We start from the raw sequence: 8,198 nt of genomic DNA on the forward strand, positions 1-8,198 counted from the left end.
TGCATGGTGGCTATCACCTATAGGAGAGAAGCAGTGGGTTGGTGTCCTTGAGGCCAACATTAGTTGGCGGTGAGGCCCATGTTGGTGAGTGTCCCCTCTTAATCAACAACGAGCCGTGGCTCCCTCTTTGTGGTGGTGGTGGTACTAGTAGGCGACCTGCTTCCTTGTCTCGATCAATCTTCGGGGATTAGTGATCATGGCCAATGCGAAATTCATGCTTAGCGATGACTGATGCATGTCGACGTTGTCTTCTCATGGGAGGCATGTTCATGGTCCTGGCTTATTCCCCTCCCTTCTTGAGCCCATGGGAAACCCTAGGTCCATTTTCCCTAGACCATGCAGTGGAGCGCTACTACGACGTCATTCTCTTCTTTAAGCCCTCATGGGTTGTTGCGGAGCCTAGATGTGACATATGTAGATTTTGGCATGTCTAATCTCCACTAGCGTGGCTTCGTGGCTTTGTGTTGCCTTTGGGTTGGCCAAGGTGACAGTGTGTGGGCCTCTAGGTATGATGTACACCATCACCAGCGCATACATTCTTAAGTTCCGGGTTTGGCTGGGTCCTGCCATCCACGACCATAAGTCTCCCTAGGAGCGGGGATGGGGGCACTGCATTGACCTAAGCAACATTGGAGTCGTGGTCATGCTATGTAGATATCTAGCAATGGTCGTGATACCACTTGTATGTTGGGTATCCCACTTCCTTGCTTTTCACGGCTAGAGGCTGGACAAGGCAAGTTTTTTTATTGTTGTGGTATTAATGAGAGTGCATTGTCAACCCAAGGCATAGTAGTGGCTATTCTCCTGAGCAAATGATACATCTTTCCATCATCCCATGATGTATACATCGAGGTTTTTGAACCAGTGAACAATCACTGTTGACACCAGAACGAGCCGTTGGACGGGGGAGAGTTCATGTGCTGGCCAGGGAAGCTTGGATGGGAGGAGAAGTTTGTTCTAGACGCCTTAACGTATACAATCTGATCCTTCAAGTTCCCATGAATTATGTCTTCCCATGATGTATTGTAGAGGAAAAAGAAATAGGGGGCGTGATGGCACAAACTCGCTCTTGATCAGTTGATGTCAAAGCACGGTCCACGAGAGGTTGCAACGTGTTTTCAGTATGCAAATCGTAATAAACATCATTTAAAAAAAACGCATGCAGACACAACCTTGCAACCTAACCTACAACCTTCCCCCATATGAATATCTGTCCCCGCGGCTCCCGGGGAAAGCATGCGTTACTTGCCATCGCTGCAGCTCCATATATACAAGGAAATCAATCGAGCATACCACCTGCAAGCAGTAGCAACCGAGAGAGATGTCCATGGCCGCCGCAGCAGCAGCGATCGTGGCGGTGCTCGTGGCCGCGTTAATGGCACGAGCGTTGTCGGCGGCGTCGGCAGCAGGAAGAGTCTGGGTCGACGAGGAGAAGGGAGCACATAACGGCACGGCGAGAAGACAGGTCACGTACGACGGCAGAAGCCTGATGCTGGACGGCGCCAGGAGGATGCTCTTCTCCGGCGACATACATTACCCAAGGAGCACGCCTGAGGTACGCATGTACCGATACCTGGGTTGATATGTTTCATGCGTGCCATCTTGTACTGATTCTTATTTATTTTTCTTGCTTAAAAGTGGATTCCATCATTTTAATTTTGAGATTTATGTTACGATTTTCGACCTCGTACGCAGATCGAGATTTGTGTTCAAGTATTCACTATGAAGTACGGAGTAGTTTAGTAAAGCTTTATTATGTCGAGCAACAAACTGTGCAGTTTTCAGTTAATTTTCAACAAGCTTTCTTGTACTGATTGATAGGTTTCGTGCGTGTCATTTTGTACTGTTTCTTTTTTGCTTAGAAGTGGATTCCATCATTTCAATTTGGAAACACTGGGCACCTTTTCTGAGTGTTTAAATAACTGAAGCGATTCACATAATCAGTCCATCGACCACAAAAGGCGCACTTTTGTTTTTCAATGCGTCTCACTTTTTCATCCAACATGGAAGAGTGACAGGTAAATGCTGCCGCGGCTGTCGACGCCAAATAAGACATCATTTCAAGCATTTGTTAATTAAAGTAAATTTATGATTGCTGCACTACAGCAAAGTCCAACTCACTACATAAACAGATTAGTTCAGTCAGTTTCCTTCAGCAATCAAATTAGTTCAGTCAATACATACATACATACAGTAAGCAATCAAGCATGCACCACGAATCATACTGTATGAAGCACAAAACTCAGTTCCTTTCCTTCAAACTAACGTACAATCCAACTACAGATGTGGCCGAGACTCATAGAGAGCGCCAGGGAAGGTGGCCTGGATGTCATACAGACATACGTCTTCTGGAATGTCCATGAGCCTATACAGGGTCAGGTGGGTGCTCCTTGCACAACAACAGCAGGCAAAAGTTCAGTAAAAGAGCATTTTGCAGCTAAGAGTGTTCAAATTCATTTTTAATGTACCAGTACAACTTCGAAGGAAGATACGATCTTGTGAAGTTCATCAGAGAAATCCATGCCCAAGGCCTCTATGTGAGCCTCCGTGTCGGCCCCTTCGTCGAGGCAGAATGGAAATACGGGTAACGAGATGATGCATGAATACGCAGGGAAGAGTTTCATTTCTATGGTGTCCTGAACATGTAAAGCTTTTACTGGATCTTTTATTCATGCAGAGGCTTGCCATTTTGGTTGCGTGGTGTCCCAAACATTACCTTCAGATGCAACAATGAACCCTACAAGGTATCCAACTACCCAACGCAGTGCCTTTGAAACCTTGAACAATGCTATATGGTCTGCAAGACTGCAACCATAGAAGAGAATCTCTGGATTATTCAGAATGAAAATACCATTTCTTGTTTCCTCCAATCCTCTGTTCCACATGGTAAAATGAATTATAGTATTAACATATATTCAGAATAGTTTTCCATCGTGGTTCTAGCTTGTAAAACATCGTACTACCCTCAGAAACCCATTAGCATGACTAAAAATGTCACATGATGCATTTAAGCAAGCATAAAAGAGATGACAAATGTTTGTCAGGTACAAGTATAACACACAGGTGAAAACAGATGTCATGTATGAAGTGAGAGTGGTAGGTTCCATACAGATTTACCAACCTCACTGTCAGAAACAAACGGTACAAGAAAACTGAAAATATGCATCTACAAGAATACAGAGGCTGTTTGGTTTGAGGAACCAGATGATGAATTGTCCATGCAATCCTAGAGTTACATTATTTCATGCTAAACTATCATGGTAGATTACTCATATTTAAATACTGAATGCAGGTACATATGCAAAAATTTGTTGCTAAAATTGTTAACATGATGAAGGATGAAAAATTATACTATCCACAAGGAGGTCCCATAATCATATCACAGGTATTTCAGTTCAACAGTACTTATCCCTTGTGTTATGTATTAGATGACCTTTTTGTGCAACCCTGAAATTTAACCTGCAGATTGAGAACGAATATAAGCTAGTCGAGGCAGCATTTCGTTCAAGGGGACCACCTTATGTTCGCTGGGCAGCGGCAATGGCTGTAAACCTCCAGACAGGCATTCCATGGATGATGTGCAAACAGGACGATGCTCCAGATCCAATCGTCAGTGCCCTTTCTTATACCATTATGCAGGATTACAGATTATCCACAATTTAGCAGTGTAACATTCATTACATGGTTAGATTAATACATGCAACGGGCTCATCTGCGGGGAAACATTTCATGGGCCAAATTCGCATAACAAGCCAGCTTTATGGACCGAAAACTGGACATCTCGGTGCGACAAATACTCTTTGTTTTTCTTCTGAGGATCTTAAACATTCCCAGGGGTACAAGGCCTAACACACAAGTTTCTCTGCGTACAGCTATCCTTTATATGGTCATGACCCAAGATTCAGATCACCAGCAGATATTGCCTTCGCAGTTGCACTTTTTATAGCAAGAAAAAAAGGAAGCTTTGTAAGCTACTATATGGTACAGCCTACAAGCCTATGAACTTTAAGGAGCTGCCCTAAGATCTCTCAGCAAATCTATTTAGTATTTTTTTTCACGATCTCATAAATTACGGATTATGATGCAGTATCATGGCGGGACAAACTTTGGGAGGTTTGCATCCTCCTATGTAACAACAAGCTACTATGATGGAGCTCCACTTGATGAATATGGCAAGTATTTCTTCTGTTGCGAGCTATCATATTTTAAAAGCAACCATTCAAACTTCTTGTAATATAAAATATTATAACATGAGCATAGTCCACTAACAAGGCACATAAAATCAAACCATGTAACATGTCTAGTCAAAAACTGATGACCTGTGAAATCCACATGAATGACAGATCTTGAGAACACTCTAATTTGGAACGATAATTGATTAGTATATACATATGATGTTTGAACTACCAAGCATACATCCAGGTTTAATATGGCAATCGACATGGTCTCATCTCAGAGAATTGCATGCTGCAATCAAGCAATCTGAAGAACCACTACTTTCAGGAGCATATTCTAATTACTCATTTGGTGAGCAACAAGAGGTGAATTTGTGTGCAGAGTGAAACGAAACTAGGTGTACTTTATTTTCAGTAAAATTCCATTGATTTATGGGGCTAACTTTTGGCATACTACAGGGGCATGTTTTTAAAACCGAGTCCAACTGTGTGGCTTTCCTAGTGAACTTGGACAAGCATAAAGCATCAAATATCCAATTTGGTGAAGCATCATTCCAGCTAGCTCCTAAATCAATAAGTATCCTCTCAAGTTGCAGGAGGGTAGTATTTGAAACAGCCAAGGTGAGCCAGTTACCTTCAATTCTTCAGCGATTGAAGACCTCAAGGGAGTGCTTCGTTTATCAGTTTTACTTTTGGCAGATAAATGCACAGCATGGTTTAAGAACAGCACAAGCAGTCCAGTCTCTGAACAATGTTGATAGCTGGAAAGTATTCAAAGAACCGATTCCTCTGGCGATAAACAACAGTACACACATTGGAAATCGATTTTTTGAACATCTCTCAACTACAAAAGATGAGACAGATTATCTCTGGTACCTTACTAGGTAAGATGGATGAGCTCCAGCTTGTTTAATGGTTTAATATTTACATCATTTTTTAATACCTCATCCTGCCCACATTAATAATAAAATAATGGAAATCATGCAGATATGATTATAGATCAAGTGGGAATAGCCAGCTAGTGCTTAATGTGGAGTCACAAGCCCATGTTTTACATGCTTACATCAACAATGATTATGCAGGTAAGTACAATAATACTATCTCAGTGCAATTTATAGAAAGCACCAACTGAATATGCAAAATTGAAAATTCTTCAACTATTACCCACTTATGTATCTACTATGTTTGTTATCTTCTTCCATATGTGATTAGGTACTGTGCATGGGAGTCACGATGGACCTAGAAATATTGTTCTCAAGACACCTATTACACTAAGGGAAGGACAAAACTCCATTTCACTGCTTAGTGTCATGGTTGGATCACCGGTATGACTTTTATTTAACTGTATAGGCTCAAATACGAAGACAATGACAATAATAAAAACATAAAATCAAGGAGAATATGAGGTGTGATCCAAATTGCAGTGCAATAAATTCGTCAGCAGAGCAATGGTTTGTGTTGAATAAAATGCTTATGTGTATAAAATGCCAATTCTGTTATTCAGATTTTACAGCTTATATGAATAAAATGCTGAACACAATTTTAACAAACATAAATATACATAAATCCCTGACAGATATTTCAACATATGGACAAGTCAGCTTAACCAAGAAAGAGGTTCACTAAAAAATCATTGTTGTTTGTTCCTTAACTGGAAATTAAGTGCAACGATTTTTTTGTTTGTGTCAACAATACGCACCACCCAAGCTGTGCTAGTGGGCCCCAAAAGAAGATACTCATTTGACTCTACATAATAAGCATTAATAGAAATTAAGCACAACAAAGAGATTTAGAAAAGCACGTTACCTACTGTTTGTAACAAATTGACTTTTCATCTAACAAGTAAAGGACTCGGGGGCATACATGGAGCGAAGAATCTTCGGAGTTCGTAAAGTGAGCATACAACAAGGACACCACAAATCACGTTCTCTGAATAATGAGCTGTGGAAACACCAAGTAAATCCAGGTCAACACTGATTCTGAATCGATAGATCAGTCTCAGATTCAAATTTTCAAGCAATTACGTTTGTGCAGATTGGCTTATCTGGAGAAATGAACCATATATACACGCGGGAAGGATCATCTCGTGCTCAATGGACTGCCATCAATAAGTCCATGCACCTTCCACTTATCTGGTACAAGGTACATCAAATGTACATAAGCCTTGAATCCTGACAGACTTCAGTTACATGTTCATTCCACAGTGATAGTAACCGACAGCTTCGGGAAATTGTTGTCGTTTGGTGCAGACGACATTTGACACACCATGGGGGAATGACCCAGTCACGCTGAACCTCAGTAGTATGGGCAAGGGTGAGGTGTGGGTCAATGGAGAGAGCATCGGACGGTATTGGGCCTCCTTCAAAACCCCTAGCGGACAGCCATCCCAGTCCTTGTCAGTACTACAACTAGTTCCTACTAGTGACACAAATTCCTTTCTTGAACTCGTATGACGAACATTGAACAACAATTGATGTCTCATTTGCTTCCTTTTCTGAAGGTACCACATACCACAATACTTTATGAAGCCTAGAGAGAACACCCTCGTCCTCATGGAGGAAATTGGTGGTGATCCGCTACAGATAACTGTGAACACAGTTTCAGTTACCAGAGTATACAGTAGTGTGAATGAGTTATCTACCCCGTCACTGTTGTCACGCAGAAAGCACCCAGCAGTTCGACTCCGGTGTCAGCAAGGCAAACGCATCACGGATATTGAGTTTGCGAGCTACGGAAATCCGGTCGAGGACTGCAGAAGCTCCAGCAGGAGCTGCCTCGGGAGTTGCCACGCAGAGACGACGGAGTTTGTCGTAAAGGATGTAAGACCCTCTGCCTTTCCAGAAGTTGCATGTTGATATCATAATGCACTATCCTATTACCACTGCAATCCTAAAAACTTGGGTGCTTGTTTTACCCTTTCAGGCTTGCCTAGGCAGAAGGAAGTGCGCAATTCCGGTACGGCCTGCCAAGTTTGGAGGCGACCCGTGCCCTGGGATCGAAAAAACACTTTCAGTTGTGGCAAGCTGCGGATGAGTATGATGGGAATTTCCACTATCATACTGTGACTAACCAACATTCAGTTTGCACGAGTTTGTTGTCACAGGGTCCAAACACTGTACCAAATCACAGGCTATAGAACTACAGATAGAGCAGTATTGTATCCACATGTTAAAATGTACAGGAGAAGTAGAGTTACACGCACCAATTTTACTGCAGAAATTTGTTGGACTTCGCCGAGAGAAAGCAGTTCTTTCACTTGGCATCTAATCCTACGAAACTACAACCACTGCAGAAGATGGAAACCGAATAAATTAGAGAGAATAATCCAGCTTCACCTTAAACGTAGGATTGTAGAGTGCGCCTAATTAGCGGGTATCAGATGTACCCGCGTTCTTCCTCGCCCGTCCGGAGGTGAGTAGCAATGGCTTCGCATGTGGGCGGAGACGCGGAGGCAGTTGGAAATCTGCCACTGCCACCACGGCCAAGCCGCCGCCGCCGTCATCCCGCTGCCGCCGCCCCGAGACGCGCTCGACCGGTGGCCCCGCGCCCCGACGCCAGGCCCGCCGATGGAAGGGAGCGGCTGCCCTTTAGTTTACAAAAAAGTTTACAGTTTCAAGCTGTGTCCACGTATTCCACCGTTTACGCTTTCGTATGGATATTACGCCAAAGGGAGTAAGAGCAACTCCAACTGGCAGACCCAAACGGACAAAGATTTTGTCCCGCATTTTGTCTGTTTGGGTCGGCAAAACGGAAATCCGTGTCCGCTTTTGTATTTGGATCAGCTGATGTGCCCAACGGGGTGCACACCCATTTTGGACATGTATGACCCATTTTGGACATGTATGTCCCGACATTTCATCAAACACCTGATGGTCCGCCGCGCTCGCCATGCTTCTGACGCGCCTGCAGCCGCGCTTGTGCTCCTGCCGTGCTCGCCGCCACGCCCGACGCCGCGCCCGCATCCTACCTTGCCCGCGTCCGCCGCCCGCGCACCCCGCGCTCACCTGCTACCACGCCGCGCCT

The 8,198-nt window shown here is 43.6% G+C and overlaps 1 long non-coding RNA gene across 1 annotated transcript; it reads right to left on the reverse strand.

The window, feature by feature from the left end:
- Positions 1 to 1,589: 1,589 nt before the first annotated feature.
- On the reverse strand, positions 1,590 to 7,806 carry LOC123071599 (uncharacterized). The gene is made up of 3 exons (XR_006434441.1): positions 7,561 to 7,806; positions 2,469 to 7,461; positions 1,590 to 2,389 (listed from the first exon to the last, which is right to left on the reverse strand). It is a non-coding gene; the product is annotated as an uncharacterized lncRNA (long non-coding RNA).
- Positions 7,807 to 8,198: the final 392 nt, after the last annotated feature.

This window comes from Triticum aestivum, chromosome 3B, assembly GCF_018294505.1.
Source record: "Triticum aestivum cultivar Chinese Spring chromosome 3B, IWGSC CS RefSeq v2.1, whole genome shotgun sequence".
NCBI lineage: Eukaryota > Viridiplantae > Streptophyta > Magnoliopsida > Poales > Poaceae > Triticum > Triticum aestivum.